Source organism: Tursiops truncatus, chromosome 13, assembly GCF_011762595.2.
Source record: "Tursiops truncatus isolate mTurTru1 chromosome 13, mTurTru1.mat.Y, whole genome shotgun sequence".
Taxonomy (NCBI): Eukaryota; Metazoa; Chordata; class Mammalia; order Artiodactyla; family Delphinidae; genus Tursiops; species Tursiops truncatus.
The window spans coordinates 70392422-70412021 of NC_047046.1; the positions used below are offsets into that span (position 1 = coordinate 70392422).

The window sequence follows — 19600 nt, forward strand, 5'->3', positions numbered from 1 at the left end:
TTTGCATTATGGTTTATTACAGGATATTGAATATAGTTCCCTGTGCTCAATGTTCTGTTTATTGCTGTTTTGGTTTTTTTTTAATTAACTAATTAATTGATTTTGGCCTAGTGCATTTCCCTTTAGCACAATCCGTTGGAATACAATAATATATGCATCAATACATAACCCCAAATCTAGGTTATTCAGGGTTTCGAAACACTGTTTATGCAAGGACTTCAGCAATAGAGTAAGGCTGGTGTCCAGGCATCCTGGCATGGACAGTACCTCCACTATAACATAAAGTGGTAAAGATACGCTTCCATGTCCAACCTGTGACCTTTCTGTACCTATTGGACACTGAATGTTTGGAAAAGAAGCCATACAAGTCTCCCAAGAATAATTTTTTAAAAAGAAACTTTTCACAAAGGATTATGATTTATACAGATACACTTCTACCCACAGAACAAACAAACAAACAAAAACTATCTTTTACTGAGAGAATTCAGAATGGCACTGTTTAACCCATGGCATTCTCCTCTTCCAGCCAAGGAGCCAAATTGTAGAGCCATAGAAGAAAGATAAAACCTTTCAAGTTTATACCTGCCTTTCTGGAGTCTAGACAGAATCACTTGATGACTTTCATTGCTTTATTATGGCCTTGGACCCCAGTTAGCCAGCAAAAAATGAACTTAGAGGAAGTAGAGGGGAAAAGTGTGACGTGCAGAAACATTCTCAGGCTTCCTGGGGTCTTGCCTCACTGCTCCAGTCCATCACCATCATAATCATCAACATCATGATCATCATGATCTTCATCATCAGTGGCAACAGCAGCGGCTCTCAATGACCATTGATGGAGCACCTGCTGGGTGCTGGGCCCTGTGAAAGGCTGTACAGGCAATGACGATCAAGTGCCTGCGAATGGGCAGGGAAGAGAATGCTTTCCACCCCTCTATATTTGTCTTTGATGGTTAAAAGTTAGGCACATTGTTGCCTGTCCAATTAGAAAATCAAATACATGATCTACCTTACCATGCCTCTGAGCTCTTGCAGATCCTACAGTCTCAGAGCTGGAAGAGACCTTAGAGATGAGTGGATCCACTTTCCACATAAGGACATGAAGGTCCTGAGAAGTCATGGAGAGTAAGGACTGGACCTGGGATCTCCTGACTTCAAGTCCAGTAGACTTCCCAGTATGCCACCCTGCCTCTCTTATTGAATATTTTCCCAGGGTACTAAGAAGCATCATATATACCAGATAATAAAGCAACATTAGTACCTGTGGTCGAAGTAGTAAATAGAGAATATTTCTGAAACTTTGACGGTTGATCTAATTTTCTGAGATTCCAATTTGCTTTCATGATTTACCTTTTGGAGTCTCAAATTTTATTAGTAAAGTATAGTAAAGAAAAGTATACTTAACTAAATATTAAATGGTATCTAGTCTCATGATTGAACCCGGTAATGGTGTTAGGTACTAAAAAGGCAGCATGATCCTTCCAATAGCTTCGTGGCAGGGCCTCTTTGAATGCAGAATCTTCTAATGTAATTCATATTACATCATGGTACTATGTGTACCTCCTTCATAATTTTCTTCTCATCATAGAACATTGGATTTGAACACCTTTTTGCAGGCATTCCCAATTTTGGTATGGGTCCATAATACTTGAACAACAGACTAACTCTAAATCTTTATGATCACACATGACCAATAACCCAGTAGAAAGAGTATAGGTTTTGGGGTCCAAAAATTTGAGCTCATTTCTAAATTATTCAACCTCTTTGAACTGTGGTATCCCCAACACTAAGTGGTGATAATGATAGTTTCTTTAGATTATATCTGGAATGAGTACATGTAAAGTGTCTGAGACATATAGCCTCTCATTAAATGTCAGCTAATTTTAAAGCTACTAAAGGAACACTTTCTATGGACCAAAATTTCTGATGTATTATTTCACTTAATCCTCATAGTTCCACTGCAAGGAAACTCAGACTGAGAGAATTGGGGTCATTTGCCCAGCACCTCCCATGGGGTAAGGTCATAACAGAAGTAGAACTGAAATACGTTGGCCTGACTCTCAAATCTCAGGTAAATGTACTACTTTTTGAAACACCATAATGGCTAAGGGGATGGATGGGGTAGGAAGGAAGAGAGTGAAAGCCTGTGGACCTTCAACTTTGCAAAGAGTCAAAACCCTTTCTCTCCTGTTCCTTTGTAATTTTAAGACAGAACGCTTTGGAAATCTTTGTGTTCATCCAATGTGTGTTGGCTTTTCCATATGACTCCGTATTTCTGAGCAGACTGTAAACGATTCATTCCAAGCTCAAACCACGCACTCTGAGAGGAATTCAATTGATTAGTAGGAGACAAGAGTCGTACTCCTGCTAACACCCCCTGTCCTGCATTTCCCTGCTTACTTTCTGGCTGTCAGTATGTTCATCTTTTTGCGTAAAGCATCTAAGAGCTGACAGGTTGGCAAGATAATCAATAGAAAGGAGAGCAGATGATTATCAAGGGCACAAAGGCAAAGGTTACCACTATGTGTTTTAACTTCTGTTTAACTTTCATGGGACCTGCACGAGGAACGGTGAGTATGAAATAACTTGCTAGAAAATTCAGAACTAATTAATCTATTACCATATTCCATCAAAATACATTTAAACAAGGCACCTACTCCCTTTTGTAAAAGTCATGCATCCAATTCTAAAAAACTATCTTCCCCCTTTTGCAATGTGGAAAAAAAAAAAACTATTTTCTACTGTGCTGAAAATTAAACTGGCTATGTGTACAAAAAAAAAAGACAAGGCCCATGGCACTAAAAACTCATTAAGATTTTTTTTTTTTGGTGGCAGTGCACAAAATGCTATAAAATAATGTGAAATCCAAATATTCTTAAAATATCAAAAACTAAACGAGATGGGATAAACTCTTTCAGTACCAGGATGATGTTTCTTTCAGAAATCATCTGTAAATGTCATATTTAGAAACAGGTTTGCTAGCATATATTGATCTAGGATATATAAGATACTCTGTGGAGTGTTTGGTCATAAGAAATAAAAAGCTATGTTAGTTCTCATGTAAGACTTACAACGTTCAGAGTATTGTCTAGACAGTTAAGTATCACTAGAGAGTTTTCAAAATGACGTTTTTTTTTTCCTTCGGTGTCTCCGACTCAAATGGTGGGAGCCCTAATGACCTCAGCCACAATTATTTGGCTAGTTAAAACGTTCAGCTTGGTGAATGATTTGGGAGAGGTCATATGATTAGGAGGCAAAATTTTGGTTCCTATTACCATTCAAAGGTTTGCACTGAGGTCCCTGATCTGATTTATTAAATTCCCTCATGGAACCCCAGGCAGTTCCGTCTTCTCCTTAGGCAGTGTTAATTTTTACTACTATGAAATGATTTTTAAGTTGCTATTCTTGCTGAAATAGTTAACTGCCCCTCAGGCCATTGGTTTTTAGAGTGTTTTTGTTTCTAGACAACATACCATCTTGCTAAGGATCGGTTTGCTTTGGGGGGCCGTTGGAGATCTAAGTCTGGAATGCAGAGCAGAAAGTTCTCTTTGGAGACTAAAGCATCCATTGTTCTGCCCATGCAGAATCCATCCTTTGCCTTCTGGTCACACCCCCTCAGCCTCCTTTTTGGGGACTTCCCCTCTCTCATTGCCTACAGTCCTGATAAAACCGTCCATTAGGCTGTCCTGCCCTCCTTAGGACAAGGATGGGTGCATGACACTAGCCAGGATATTAGGAATTTAAATATGGAGAGCATGACAAGAATTAAAAAAAAAAAATGATTGGAGTTGATTCATCCCAGTGCTGGCATGCTGAAAAGACTGTCACTTACTTCCCACGACTTAGGTCCTTAGAACAACTCTTATCTTTCAAGGTCTATTTTCTCTAGATAGCTTTTGATTTTTAGGAACAATGCTAATGGTAGTTATTGGAAGGATACCTTATCCTTTCAATAAATTCCTTTCATTGAAGGTAGTCACAGTTGTTTTTTTGCTGCTAGTGAAGGACAACACCCCAAAATATGCTGCTTTGGTATATTGATTATTTTGAGCTGTGGGCACTTGAAAAACAGTAAATGCAGGGAGGCTTTCTGTGAATCCCCTTTATCTTCCTGAAGACAGATCCTTCAGAAGGAACTCTATTGTCATAATCCCCTCCCTGGGAGTATATTCAACTAAGGAAGAAGGACTCTTATCCTGGAAAGGAGATAAGAAGTAGGTACCACACCCAGACAGACTTTGTCACAAATCATCACATCTCCCATCTGTTCTTCTGAGGGCCCTTTCATCCTTTCTAAAAATCATTTACTCTCCTTTAAGAGGCCTACATCCTCCCTCCCTTTTCCTGGTTCAGATGGTATTTAAGTCTGAATTCTAAGCCACCTGTGAAAGTTACTCCTTTTTCCCTGGGTTTCTCCCACATGGTATACATGTTAATAAAATTTTGTTTATTATTTTCTCTTGTTGATCTGTCTTTGGTCACAGGGGTCTCAGCTAAAAATTCAGAAGGGTAGAGGGAAAATTATTTTTCCTCTTCCACACCAACAACAAAGAATCCTAACCAGCACAGATATTCTTTTTTTTTTTTTTTCTTTTCCAGCACAGATATTCTTAAGGAGATGTAGACAATGTGAGTCATTGGGAACCTAGGAATAAGCTCTACCCAGAAAGGGGTGTCAAGTTAAAGAAAAACACACACCATAAGAGTTATGGGTTTGAGTATTGTTTAGGGTCTTACTGAGGACTATGGCACAGGAGACAGTTCTGAGGAACTGCTCCAAAGAGGTAGGGGAAGAGCCAGTATATATATGAATTTTTGGCTAGGAAATGCATGCAGTCGAGCATAGATTTTGAGAAAAGATTACTACTAATCACAAGAAACAGATATCTCAAGTTGATTATAGTGCTGTTCTATGTATAGGAAAACGCAAGAATCTGGGATCATTGAAATTCTTCCTGAGACATGCATCTAATTTTCTAGGGACCCATTTATCCAAAACACAGAGTGCCTCATCCTGGTTTTCATCCTGAATTCTGCTCAGGGTGCACTGCTGGTGGATGACTGCAGTGGGTTTCGACCTAACCCTTGTATAGCTGGATGATGAGTGATGCTCTTTGTTTTTTTGCTGTTGTTGTTCACAAGGGCATGGGCTGCACAGTGAGGAGCCTGAAGACAGCCAAATACAACCTTCAACCTTGCACAGACTGGTCTACTTTTGATAAAAGTAAAGTGACCCTGAAAACCTAGACTTCTACTTTCTATAGAATTCAGTACCCTCTATAAATCTGTCTTCTCACAAGAAAAGCTATGAGACCATTTGCAAAGTCTCCAGGGGATAATATATGCGTATATGCTCTCTCAGAGTCCTCGAAAGCCCCAGATAAAATGAGGTTCTGTCCTTGTTCAGAATCTTCCCAACTGTGGGTGTCTAGAGGCAGGAGAGAACAGACTTAACCTTCCCCATGTTCCAGGTCTTCCCAGTGTCATCAGATTTGTGTCTGCAGTAAATCTCAGAAGTTCTCTTAGGTCTCCTGTGACCAGGGGAATGATCCAGCTAAAACCTTGCGACAGTGTGGATCAGTGGTTCCCAGACTCTTGATTTCACTCACCAGTAAAGTTTAGAAGAAATTCAGACTGACTTGGCTTGCTACTTTTTTGTTTGACCAAATAAAGATATTAAAGTAGAAAAATGACCAAGTATTATCATCCATGTCACATAAAAGAAAGGTAAATTTAAAGACCAAAGCCATCAGTGCATAAATTTATACACACACACACAAAATCAGTTATGTGAGTTTTAGGAAAAACTTAGTTTAATTGTCTTCATTTTCCTCAGGTTGTTGTGTGAAAGTCAGGCCCTGGTCCAAGGAATGGTGAAGAGTTCCAGGCTTCTGAGGAGCACCCTGATGGCAGAGGTCAGACACCTCAGGAGAGTAAAGGATAAACATAGGTCTGGTTTACTGTTTTTCAGGCTCACCTTTCTGGAGGCTGACCACAGCCATACTCCATGGTGCAAGGGCTGAGAACAGTTTTGTTCATGTCAACATGTAAACACAGTGGGCTGATTAGGGGCATAGCAGGTTTGGGTTCTTAACAGAAACCTCCATCCCCAAGGGCAACCAAGAGCATGTTACACGATGCCTGGGGCCCAGCTAGAGAGCCCCTGGGAACCTCACATGGGTTCCCTCCCTTTCCCAGCCTCCTCTGAGCTCTGGTCTCCAGTTTCTCCTTTACGCCTGAACTCCACCTCTCTGCTCAGTGTGTTCACTTAGGTGCCAGTTCCTTGGCTGCATCCCCAGAGACCATGGCCCTACCCACCGTAGACCTCTAGCCAAGTCTGCTCCACCCTTGACCTCAAGCGAAGTTCCAGGAGCCTCTTTCCAAGTACAGTATCCCCAGGCGTGCATTTTCCAGGAGGGATTTGGGACAACTAAATCAATCCCTTTTGGGCATGACAGGTTGCAAGCTCAATGTGACTACATTACCGCCACGTACCAGGCACTGATGTACTCTAGTCTAGATCAGCAAACCTTGAAATACTCCATAAGGCCTCTGAATTCTTTCCTTAAGGGGGCCAGGAGGGAGAGAGAGACTGCTAACCAAGTACTAGAGACATAAATAGGAGATCACACAGGGAGGAGAAAAGGACACACCAGCAGCCATACATGCAAGAGTAATGGTAGACACATGCTGGTTGCAAACTGCTGTAGGTCAGTCCAAAGAATCATGTGCAAATAAAAGAGAAGGGTCAATGGTAGTGGAGACTAGTGTGTATGTGTGTGTGTATGCATATATATATGTGTATGTATATATCTATATATATCTCTCTTTCTATATATATCACAGAAAACCAATCCTCTTCTCATCGTTTGTTCGGGTTCATGGGTTGCCAATGTGAAACGTGCATGTTAAAGTAATTAGAATGAAATAGTCCGTATTATCTTAAACGTGTGCAGTGATCTACATCAGCCACCTTAAGGTAAATTATTCTGCAGTCATAAATTATCCTCAGATCTTTGTGTCTGGCAACAGCAACAGTTTAGTTCTGCTCACATTACATGCTCATCACAGGTTGACCGGGGCGCTGCCTCACGTGCCTTCACTCCAAGACCCAGTGTGATGGAGCAGCCCCCCTCTGGGATATTATTGGCCTCATGGCAGAATCACATGATGGCTCTTAAAGGTCATGCTGAGAATGGACATGTGACACATTCAGTCGCATTTCACTGGTCAGATCATGTGGCCAAGCTTAATGTCAATGGGGTAGAATCCTCCCACAGGGAGGGTCAGTGAATGTTTTAGGTAATAATACAATATACCATACGAACACTCTATTTTCTCTTCCTCACTGAATATCTCCTAGAAGTACAAGTACCAACAGTCTTTAAGAATCTTGTTACTCTGGAATTACAAATAGCACATTTTCTAGAGATTAGTCCTCGCAATTCCGTAAGCTTTCGGATCTTTCCCAAGTACGATGCCAATCCTTCAGTGCCCCTGCGTTCTGCAGGGGAGCCTGCTTACAAAATGGCAGACGTGCTACCATGTCTGTCAGTGTTTACAGTGGATAATGCAAGCACAGCATTTCACCACACCCCTGGTGGCTGAGTTGCAACGTTATTTATGGCTTTCCCGTTTATGGCATGCTGCTCAGTTTCCCATGAGTTGCTAGGAAAGATTCCTGAGAGCTACTATGAGCCATTGAAACCTATGAGACTTCATTTATTATGGCATAAGATCTACATTACCTCACTTGTGTTAGACCATATGGAGGGCTCTCTGTTGAATTTGGCATAGTTACTGGGGTGAAACAGGAGTGGATTCTGTTCCTCGTTCTCTTCAATTATGCTGTATGTTGGATCAGGCAGCCAACTTCAACAGATCATCTGGGCATAGCAATCAGTCCTCAGGACAGCATCGCCGCCGTCACCTATGCCAGCGAAGAATAGTAAACGTGATGTTGAAGAGTGTCTGAGTGGCAGGGAAGAGCAAAATCTCAAGAGTGGATCAATAGGGCTCCCTGCTGACAAGAAGCTCATGCTTGGAAGTTGAGGGAGAAGCAGGGCCCCCATTTGTCACTCATTGTGGGGTGGCGTTTGGAAGGAGAGGCAAGAAGCTCAAGAGAATCTGAAAAGCGCAGCCAATTTTCAATCCCAATGAGCAACCAGCAACAACTCCTTCAATAGAGAAAAGTCCACCAGGGGGAACGCCAGAGCCCATGATCTGCCCTGCTTAAAAAAGGGAATGATGAACACTTGGACTCTGTAGGCGTTGCAAGAGGAATGTTAATCCTCGTGATGTGATGTAGCTATAAGGGGGCGGGGGCGGGGGGGAAGTGGCCAGTGTACAGATATTTCCATGTATCTTTTGTCCTTCTGGGGCTGGTTTATATGAGACAGTAGGGACTTGGTGTGTTCTCTTATATACATGATTGGAAACCCTTTGGGGGAAAGGTTTTTCCCTCTTGGACGGTAGTGGAAAGCACTAACCCTTTTAGGAACTCTCGGGCATTTTACTAACAATTACAATGAATTCACCTAAAAGAAAAGCAAGCACATTAAAATTAGTCTGAAAATTCACATGATAACCTGAAAAAATAATCCTAATAATTTTCTCTGTTTACAATTGCAAGAATTGTTCTATAATTTCCCTCTTATATTGCCATTCCATGTAAGATGTTTGGGAATCTCTGTCTCTCTCTCACATGCACACACACACACAACACAAACACAAACGCAGACCTAAGAATCGAAGTAAAACTCAGCAAAGAGTAAGAAGAGTTAGCAAGTGCTTCAAGACACTTGATGCACAAGCTCAGTCCATCCTCCTATTTCTTTTTCCACTTGGCTTCTTCTGTGTTTCTCATCTTTATCAAATTGGAACACTAATAATTGAAGAGTTCCCGTTGCAATAGATTATCACTCATAATGAGCTGCGGGTGAAACAGACCCTTCCTTTCTGAAGGACAAGCTCGAAGTTTGCTTATCGTTACGTATTTAAAATAAAATCAAAAGATTGGCTCCTGCCCCCCCAACCCCCCCCCCAAAAAAAAGTCTAATTAGTGTTCGTCTATTGGAGAGGAAGCGGAGCACGCTGCTCCACCACTGCCAAATGAAATTAAGGCCCAATTATTGATAAATGAAGAGTGGTTTGAGCTGGAGCCTGGCCTGGAGTCGCGGAAATACATCTGTCATTTGGCCTGTACAGGAGTCATTCATGTGTGACACAGCATCCTGTGCATTTATCATGCATCTGTAGATTTTTGTTTTAATTCAGTTAGCTGTCTAACTAGATTCAGTGCTAGATGCCCCGAATGGAGTCAGGATTTGGACTGACAGATGCAATTCTAGTCTGAAATGGTGTGTGACAGGACTAGCTATCCTGCATATTAATTATTATCGAAACCATTATAGGCAGGCTTTTACACTAATGGTCGATTCCCTTATCTGTTTTGTAGCTTCTATGGTTAACAATTTCCCAGTTGCTCCAGGGCAGGTAGGAGACACGCTGGATCAATGGACCATTGTTGTTAAGTGCACTTACTATTACCATGAAAATTGGAATGGAAGTGCTTGAAAGGCAAGAATGAAAATGCCCCTGTCTTACCATTGTGCAAATTATATATTCTCTAAATGAGATAAGTGGGGGGAGAAACACTTTTCATAAATCTTAACTAGGTAAAAGAGTTTATTAAATTCCATTGTCAAAAACAAATTGAAAGCAAACATTTGTTAAGTTGAGAAAAAAGGGTGGGGGGCAAGGAAAGAAATGTCTGCAGGGCTATTCCCAGACTAGCTCTGCACAAAAAGCTTTAGTTTGGTAGCATGCTAAGGTTTAATTTAAAGTTTCTGTCATTTTATCCTTTGGTTGTATAAAATACTGGAAACAACTGTCACCTTCAAAAAGAAGCCACTATTGCAAGTTTTTGTCCAAATTTCTGAGAAAATATTGTTTTAGGAAGACTTTAATGGGACCAAGTCCAAGGGCAGTCATCTTGCCTCAACTGCTACGGTTTTCCTTCATTATTTACGTGTTTTAGGTGTATCCTGGTCACTTGCCCACCCCTCCTACCCTTCTGATTTAAATTATCTAATGAACATTGTGAAGCCCTGCAGAACACATTCCGGTCACAGAGGACTGATCAAAATAAATGTTGCTGAAATGTACAGTTTTCTTGTCATTTGCTTGTCAACCTCATGTGACAGGAATTGTGTGGTTACAGACTTGGGTGAGTTCTCTTTTAGGCACAGCTCAAATTACACATTTCCATTCCTTAAAGAATTTTTAAGTTGCTGAGGACTTCGATAAAGCAAGATGTAAGATGGTACCATAATGAAATGTAATATTTTGTATTAAATAGAAAATTAATGGTAGAGTTAAAGCCATAATGATGAATTTGCATCTTTTCAAAAGATTCATATTTGTTGAAGGACATTTCATATTGGTATTTCAGGTCCAAAGAAGCTTCGACTTTCCTAAACAATTAAAAATTTGCATCTTAGAATAAGTGCTTTTTCATCTCCTGATGTTTGAAAATGAGGTGCTTAAAAAGAACCTGGATTCAGTTTAAAAGTTCAGTAGCTTGATTATGATATTGGGTTACAAGATTTTCCTTGTTAAAGAACATTTTGAATGAAAGAGCAAATTAGAAAGCAAAGATATATCTTAGTATAAATAGATCTTAAAATATTAATAGTCATAATATTCAGGAAATATAAGTAAACTTTGACTTTACAGTTTGGAAGCTATTATCAGTTTTGTGTGATTAGCTACTCCAATTTACAGTGTTTGCCTCACTGCTTTATCTCTTTCAATAGGGTTTTTTTTTTTTCAATAAGACTCCAAAAACTTAATTATGGCTTATGCAAATATCATTTGAGGGAAAAGAAGGTAATATTAAATCTTTAAAAGCATTGTTGGGTTAAATGCTGGGAAAGTCGTCGTAGGTATTAACTGGCATTCAGAGAAAAAATGGAATGGAGGTGGGGAGACCTCTTGGAGATGTCCTCATTCCTTTCTTGAAGCCATGTACGATGGTTGGGTCAATTTTCCCCAACTTTTTATCAAAGGTGAATGTTTTAGAAAGCTAAAGGAAAAAAAAAAGAGTTTTTGCTTCTGAATTATGTACAGATTGAAAGCCAAACTAAGCCATATGATGCGCAAACTGCTGAAGATGAATACGTGAAGCACGACAGCTACTTTCTTTATAGGCATGATGCAAAGCCTCTTTTCATTTCTGTATTGAATCACCTAAATTTTTCCTATATTGATTGGGATATCCATTAACGTCCAAAACCTACAGAAAAACACACAGGTGAATTGGAGTAACAACCATGTGTAAGTAAGCTGGTAAAATAAAAAGTTTTACCTAAGAAGACATGAAGTTGGAAATCAGCCACATTTTTTTTTTTTTTTCCGCAGTACGCGGGCCTCTCACTGCTGTGGCCTCTCCCGTTGTGGAGCACAGGCTCCGGACGCGCAGGCTCAGCGGCCATGGCTCACGGGCCCAGCTGCTCCACGGCATGTGGGATCTTCCCAGACCGGGGCACGAACCCGCGTCCCCTGCATCGGCAGGCGGACTCCCAACCACTGCGCCACCAGGGAAGCCCCAGCCGCATATTTTTAATGCACCCATAGCCTGCTGAGCACTGGGCTGAAAGAGTGAAGAATGCTTAATATCATGAAGCTGCCGAATGTTGGAAATAACGTTTGGGAAGCATGGGAGTGAGATGACACTGGATGGTCAGGATGCAGAACAGGACAGATTGCCCGGCTTTACCTGTTTCCCCAGCTTTCTGACTTTGGACCATTATGAGTCTTTGAGCATTCACAGGGCTGCTGCCTACAGAGATAAGGAAGTGTCAGGAGGAAAAACTTCTCCTCTACCCTCTTAGATTGAGTAAGTGGGGACCTGTGAATTAAACTACAAAAGACAGTTTCACAGGAGAACAGGCACATAATTTATATTACTATTTATGTGCATGAGAGTTCACAGAAAAGAAGTGAAACTAAAGAAGCAATTGGACCCAAGGGCTTATATACCTTCTTAACAAAAATAAAGAAAGTTTGGGCTTCTAGGGACAATAAGCTGTGGGGAAGTGGCTAGGAAATATCTGGGGGAACCGTAATGGAAGTTAAAGTCTGTTTGACTTTAAAGTAAGGTCTGTTGATGCAAACTTGTCTTGCTGTTGACTCCCCGTCTTCAATGATGAACCTTTCTTTTCTCCTTGGTTGGGGTGGAGGGGATCTTCCTCACAAGAAAATGTATTCCTTCTTTTTAGGCAGAGAAGGTAAAGGCAGAGAATTTTTCCTGGATCTGTTGATTCTCAATTGCCTTCAGCTCAAAATAATCCTATGCCAAAGTAGCATATTTTGGACCAACGTATTCTCATCCCCTTCAAAAGATATTGTGTTTTTAAAAATAATCATAAGTACCTTAAGTTAAATGGACTGTCTTTTATTCTAAGATTTTCTTTCCTCCATTTTCAGCTTTTAAAATAACCCGTCTTTCATGAAAAGATGTGTGTAATTGATGACATATAGTTTCCTCTTAAGTCTTACTTGGCAAAATAAAACCTTGATGACTCAATGTCATTCCCTCAATTTTTTTTTGTTACTTTTACTTTTTTACCTTTTTTTTTTTTTTAACTTTACTACAGCACTTTCTCCAGAGGAAATAGTAACTATAGCCACCCTTTACTGAGTCCCTGCTATGCCTTGACAATGATCAGGGATATACACGTATATTCTCGCTAACACTAACACTAATCCTCAGAGGTAGACGGTATTGTTTTAATTTAATAAATGAGGAAAGCAAGGCTGACTGAAGTTAAGTTGCTTGCCTAAAGTGACATAACCAGAGGGTGACCTTAGCATCTAGCAGTTAAACAGGACACACTTTCGAGTGAAAGAAGGTAATAGTCACAGTTATGCCAGGACATCAGGTATCAATGAGGTCTTTCCAGGACAACCCAGCACAGTCACCCTTCGAAGATACTCCATAGGCCAGGATTTCAATCAGTTGGCATCTGAAGCCCAGGCATGCTTTTGTCACTGTATTAGGCTGCTTCTGAAAGTTTTACAAAAATAGGGATATCAATTTTGGGGCAACTGAATTCACCAAACTGTATGACACCAGGGTAGAAAAAAATAATCATTTATTCAGCACTCTATTAAGGATTATTTGTATCACAGGATATCTATTTGCAGTGGTGATTTGACAGATAGTTTGAGGATGAGAAGGCGATTCTCAGAGAAGACACCAGCCTGTAGAGAATTATGTTAGTGCCTGATCTTAAGACAGGAATCCATTTTCCACATGTAGAAGTTAAATTAATGTAGTGGTTCGTGGGACTCTGATTTCATCTAACAGTGCTCACGGGACAGAGAGATAGGAATAGGCCCCTTGGTTGTCATTACTGCAGCCCAGCAAGGCAACCCCAGAAGTGGTTCTGGGACCCACTGAGCCTCTACCCCTGGAAGGAAACTAGAAGCCTGGCAACTATTTACCTTGAAATGAGAGGCTGATCGTATACAGTAGTTAATGCCCTGTGCTTAGCTTTCCCTCTGTCATCGAGGAACATGCAGGCAAAACCTGCCCGTCTTGAATAGATCAAGATGATTGTGGGAAAGCAGCTCAACTACGCTAAGTCCAAATGACGCCCCATCCCTCTCCCTCCCGCTCACGTTGGAATGAATGAACGCAGTTCAGCTTCGAGGTCGATTCCTGGTGCTCTCACCTGCACTGTGACCTGTAACTTTTTAATTTTTTAGAGAAAGCCTCTCCCCTTGCCAGAAAGGGCTTTCTGTCTGTGAAAGAAAATGTAAAAGAGCACCAGGTGAAGAATGACTTTTTCACCCGGCCTTGAAACCATCACAAAGAGACAAATTTTGCTGCTTTTTGCTTCGTGTGTGAATTTTTTTTTCCCACACAGCTCTATTCATTGCCTGAAACAATGGGGCCAGTGTTGGCCAGCAAAGAATGGTGCTATTCATGCACCCCCGTACCCTGCACAGTGCCTACACTTGTTAGTCTTGGCCGCCCTGTGCTGCTGGCGGCCTCAAGAAAGTCGGGTCTATGTTGTTGCACGGAGCAGGGCAGATCAGAGCACAAATGCTGGCAGCCAGATTCCCAGATAACCTCAGCTCCTCTAGAACACTCTTGTTGACATAGGCCTGTGCTTTAAGGGGTGTCTGGAATTCCAAGAACTTGCGCCAGGTGTGTGGGCAGGTGCGCGTGCTCTCAGTGTAACCATCGCCGTTGTCCTGGGGCAATCAAATGTGGCTTCATTTGGGGTTAAATAACTGCAGTAGGAATCAGACACCTGATTTGAATTCTGGCTCCAGAGCTGACCGGTGGTAGGAACTTGGACGAGTCTCAAACTCGGTGAATCTCCACGCCTTCATCTGTAGAAAGGGGATATCAGTGCCACCTACCTCATGGGGTACCGTGAAATTCAGTGATGTAATATCATGCTCTGATTAGCATGGAATGAAGGTTAGCTACTAGGATCATTAACCAAAGGCTGACACAGTGATTATTGTTACGAATGACAGCCTGGTTTAGGGCAAGCTTCCTCTGGATGGAAAGTTAACTGCTGTGAAGTGGTAAGCGGCAACACAGTAATGCAGGGTGGATAGAAGGAGGGAGAGAGAAAACAAGCTTCAGAACTCTGTTCAGGGTACCGGAGTGGTAGAATGTTTTGCACAGGGAAGAAAATGGGCTGTGGCCGAGGCCACTCCATTTCTCTCAAGGACAGAGCAGAAGACTCATTGGCTTTCACGGGGCGTGATCCTGGAAGAAGGGGTCTGTTAATGTATGCTAGAGATGGTCTCGCCATCCTTGCCCTACCTCTCCAACCTAGACTGAGTGCAGCACAAAACCTGCACCCTATCCTTAATGTTCTTCTGAAGTGAGATGAAGTCTTAGAGGTCTTGTTTGGCTTTGTTGGGGGAGCCGAGGGCCAAATGCAGGCAACCTGTGGAAAACCTAGAGATGGGTAGATTCTGCTTAACTGTCTCCAGATTCACCCCAGTGCAGAGTCCAGCAGACCGGAATCAAAACGTGTTATTAAGATTGGTGTAGCAAAAGGACTTGCCATTACAAATCAAGTAAAGTCTAAGGTGGATGGAGGGTTGGAAACAGACAGTCTTTCAAGTTCCTTCCGACCCAAGATGTTGTGAGTTTTGACGTTTTCCTCTGAATAGCATCCTTTAACTAACTTGTGTCTTCTCTGAAGTTGCCACCATGAAAGCCAGGCACGTTTGGCACTGATTTGCTTGGCACGGCTTCTAGAGCCGTACACTTATTGTAGCGTCAGCACTTGAGATTCTGCTAATGTACTATGTGAAGCATAAAGAGCACTAATCACAAGGGCACTTTTCTATGTGATGCACATCATAGAGAAAAGATAATGTATCCTTGGTGATGTGGGGCATCTTAACCAGGAGTTGTGTGAACAGCAGACTTCGCTTGGTATAATCCCATAATTAGAGGACATTATTGTGGTTCATAAATGGCATTAATTAAAATTTTAATTAAAGTTTCAAAAGATAATTTAATAAAAGTAGGATTGATTAGAAAATTATCAATGAATTTACAGATTCATTTAAGACATTTATCTCTGTCACTGTTAAATGTCATTGAAATCTGTTAAAAGCTATAGTAGGTATGTCCGTGGTAACATTTAAATAGTCACCCAATTGTTTTGAAAGGCCAGTCATTTGGAAGATGTGTCTTGATATCTTTTATTGAGCAGTGAACTTTACCAGTCAACCCTGTTGAACATCATCCTGAAACAAATTGACAATAAAATGAGAACTGTGCAGTGTTCATTCTGAAACCAAAATGTTTGTTTGGCCAAATACATTTTTCTTGAAAACATAAATAAGGATTTCAGAACAAATGTGTGACTGAGGCAAATTTACCAATGGCCTACTTGAGTGTCAGTCAGAGAGCTGACATAGAGCAATTCCAAATTCTAGCAGAGGATGGACAACAGATCTAAAATCTGTAAAAATAATAAACAAACAAACAAGTAAATAAAAGTGCTGGGCCAGAAAGCAGGAGATCTAGTACTTAGAAAGCATGGGTAACAATATTTAACTTAGGCCCATTTTAACCGCACCAGCAAAACATACGATTTCCATTTCAACAATGTAAATGGTGTCAAAGAGGACCTGGACGTAATGCATTCATTCACTTATTCACAACTTCATTCAGTCAATCTACAAATACAAAGCTAGAGTGATGCAGTCAGCAAATCCACTGGACTCTGCGCTTAAAGTTAATCCAGAATCCAATCACTTCTCACCACTCCTGCAGTTGTTGTTCTACTCAAGCCACCATCCTTTATTTGCCTAAACAATTGCATCAGTTTCCTAATTGGGTCTCCCTGTTTCCACTCCTGTTACTCATGATTCATCAGCGGTAGTCTTCTGAAATGTAAGCCAGATCACGCAAAACCTTCCGGGGCATCGAACCTCACTCATAAGAGAACTCCAAGTCCTTCCTGTGCTGTCCTTCCTGGCTTCTCCTCGTCCCTGTTGCCCACCCCTCCCCCTCACTGACTTCTTCCCAAACACAGTGCCTGCATCACTGAAGGGGGCTTTGCTCCCCTAACCCCTGCCCAGATACCCCCCTGCTTTGCTCCCTCATCTCGCTCAGGTCTCTGGTCAAGTTGCCAGAGCTCATCTCATTCCATCACTCTCCATCTCCTCACCAGGCTTTATTTTTCCCCATAGTGTTTATCATCACTTGTGTGTGTTATTCACAAAAACATTTTTATGTTTGTTCCTTTTCGGTCTCCCTTCCTCCTTGGAAAGACAGGAGACAAATGATTCTGGTAAAGCATGGTGAGAGTTATGACAGGAGAAGTAGACGGAGTAGTGGGAATAGAAACAAGAACTGACCTGTTTTCTTACTGTCTAGGTGGAGGCTTGAAGAATGAATACAAGTAAGCCAGACAAAGAGTTCTGGGAAGGGCCAACGATGTGTGTATTCTAGTTAGTTCCTTAGTTAATTTCATCCTAGATCATGTCTTCCTGTCCTTGTCATTTTAATTCTTGGGAATGTGACATCTGCTTCTGGCAACAGTTGGATTAGATAACGTGAAGAAATTCTTGCTAAAAAAAGACCCCATCTACCCCACTACGAAGAGATGCAAGAGGGAGGAGATATGGGGATATATGCATACATGTAGCTGATTCACTTTGTTATACAGCAGAAACCAACACAACATTGTAAAGCAACTACCCCAATAAAGATGTTAAAGAAAAAGTAAAATAAAATACAAAAAGAAATGGGAAAAAAAATACCCCAGAAAGGTGGACAAAAAATTGATAAACATGTTTCTAAATACACAGCTGAGGTTTTAGAGAAGTAAGGAGAGTGAGAGAAACTTCAGCCCAAACAAGAAGTACTAAAGACCTGAGCATGACATCACTGTTATCCTGGGGTGGGATGGGTTGCAGGGGAGCCGAAGATGCATGCCCAACCCACAGTTATGAAACACAGGAGGAAATAATCCACAATGGGTGATAGCACACATGCCAAATAAAAGGATTAGAACCCAAAGAACTTCAAGTAATAGACTGTTAGAGGGAGATTCTAAAATATGTTTAAAGTGATTAAGGAAAGAAATAAATCAGAATAGCATAAAACAGTATGAATAAAGAATGGGAAGCTTTGAAAAGAAATTGAATTTCTAAAATGGAAACATATACATATTGATGTGAAAAGCACAGCAGATAGTTTAACCAAGGGATCTTAACAGTTCAGTAAAGATGTTCCCAAACTGTAGCTTGGAGAGATTAGGACAAGAAAAATATTTTTAAAAGGAGAGAAAGAGTGCTCTAAGGAGAGTGCCAGAAAGAGAGGATAAAATGGGGCAGAGGAAGCATGTGAAGAGATGAGGCTTAGAATCTTGCAGATTTGATGAAAGATATGAAACCTTTAGGAGGCCCAAGTGGGATTAGGCAATAGCTGGACACAGCTTATAAAAATGCCAAAGACCAGCGGAAAATCTTAAGAGTAACAAGAGAGAAAAGACAAATCACCTCTAACAGAACAATCACACTGACTGTAACCTTCTCATTAACAGGAGAATGAGGAAGACAGTGGCTTCAAAGCACCGACGGGAGTCACTGCAAACCTGTCGATTTTGTACCCAGCTACGCTATCACTCATGAATAAGAGTGAAACAGATTATCAGGTAAAAACTGAGTGCTTGACACTATCAGACCCATGCTGGATGCACAGAATAAAGATGTGACTCAGGAAATAGGGATCTAAACTCCAAAGGAAGGAGATGCAAGATGGTGAGCAAAGAAACTGGTAAATAAGTGAGTTTATATAAGCAAGAAATGATTATGTAAAACAGCAATGGTAATAAAGATGAATAATTTGGTAGGATCTGAAAATAAGGTAGAACTGAATATCGGACAAAGTAGCATGTACAGTGGGAAGGGGAAGGGGATGATCAGAGCTAAAGTACAATATTCTAAGGCTCATGCCATAGGAGAGCAGAATAGAAACATCGATTAACCTTAGACCCTATTAGGTCAGGACTCATGTTAAAAATTTAAGAATAATAACTAAAATAATAGAAACATCTATCTTCCAAACCAGTAGAGGAAAATATGAGAATAAAGGAAACTCCATCACTCCAAAAGAAGTTAGAAAAGGAGTAAAAAAGGATCCTAGAAAAAGTATGGTAAGAAAGCAGAAAATAAAATGGAAAAAGTTGAAATGCATGTGCAATTACAGGAAATCTAAAGTCATGAAAATAATCCCAGCAGTGACAGCAAAAATATACTTCATCTGGGGCTTCCCTGGTGGCGCAGTGGTTGAGAGTCCACCTGCCGATGCAGGGGACACAGGTTCGTGCCCCGGTCCGGGAAGATCCCACATGCCGCGGAGCGGCTAGGCCGTGAGCCATGGCCGCTGAGCCTGCGCGTCCGGAGCCTGTGCTCCACAACGGGAGAGGCCACAACAGTGAGAGGCCCGCATGCTGAAAAAAAAACTTCATCTGGAAATTAGGTGGACGGCTAGATTTGACAGTCATCTAATGTGTAGATTAGAAGGTCCCTGATAGCTGTAACATCTCTCTATATATAATATACATAGAGATATTATATAGATATAACATATACATATATAGGTATAGCTAGTATATTTCATGACTATATATTATATATTCGTATCTATACCTGTATCTATCTAATCTATTTCAATTAAGCAATCACTAGATTCCACCATTTTCCAATGTGGAAAATCAGTGTGGCCTAAGGATCTGGGTCTCCAGAAAGGCACGTTAGCCCAGTATTAATCTGATTCAGCAATGGGAAGAGTGTGCTCAGTGCAGAAATCCAGGGTTCGAGACAATGACCAGGAGCACAGCATTTTAGGGCTGCACGTTTCAGGAGCCCTAAGGGTAGAGAGATGAGGCAGGATCAAAGCGGTAAAGTTAATAAATAAACCATCAGGCAAATAAATAAATAAGTGCCTATAGAAGAGGCAGGAGTTTCAACTTCAGAAGAGCCCTGGGTAAGAAAAAGCCTAAATAGTGCCCTGTATCTCTCCAATCTGAAGATGTCTTGGAAA

The 19600-nt window shown here is 41.1% G+C and overlaps 1 long non-coding RNA gene across 1 annotated transcript in view; it reads left to right on the plus strand.

The window, feature by feature from the left end:
• Positions 1 to 19600, plus strand: part of LOC141276210 (uncharacterized) — a 164597-nt gene that overhangs the window by 114884 nt on the left and 30113 nt on the right. Inside the window, exon 5 of the long non-coding RNA XR_012325422.1 lies at positions 18099 to 18209. This is a non-coding gene — a long non-coding RNA (uncharacterized lncRNA). The remainder of the gene's footprint in view (positions 1 to 18098; positions 18210 to 19600) is intronic.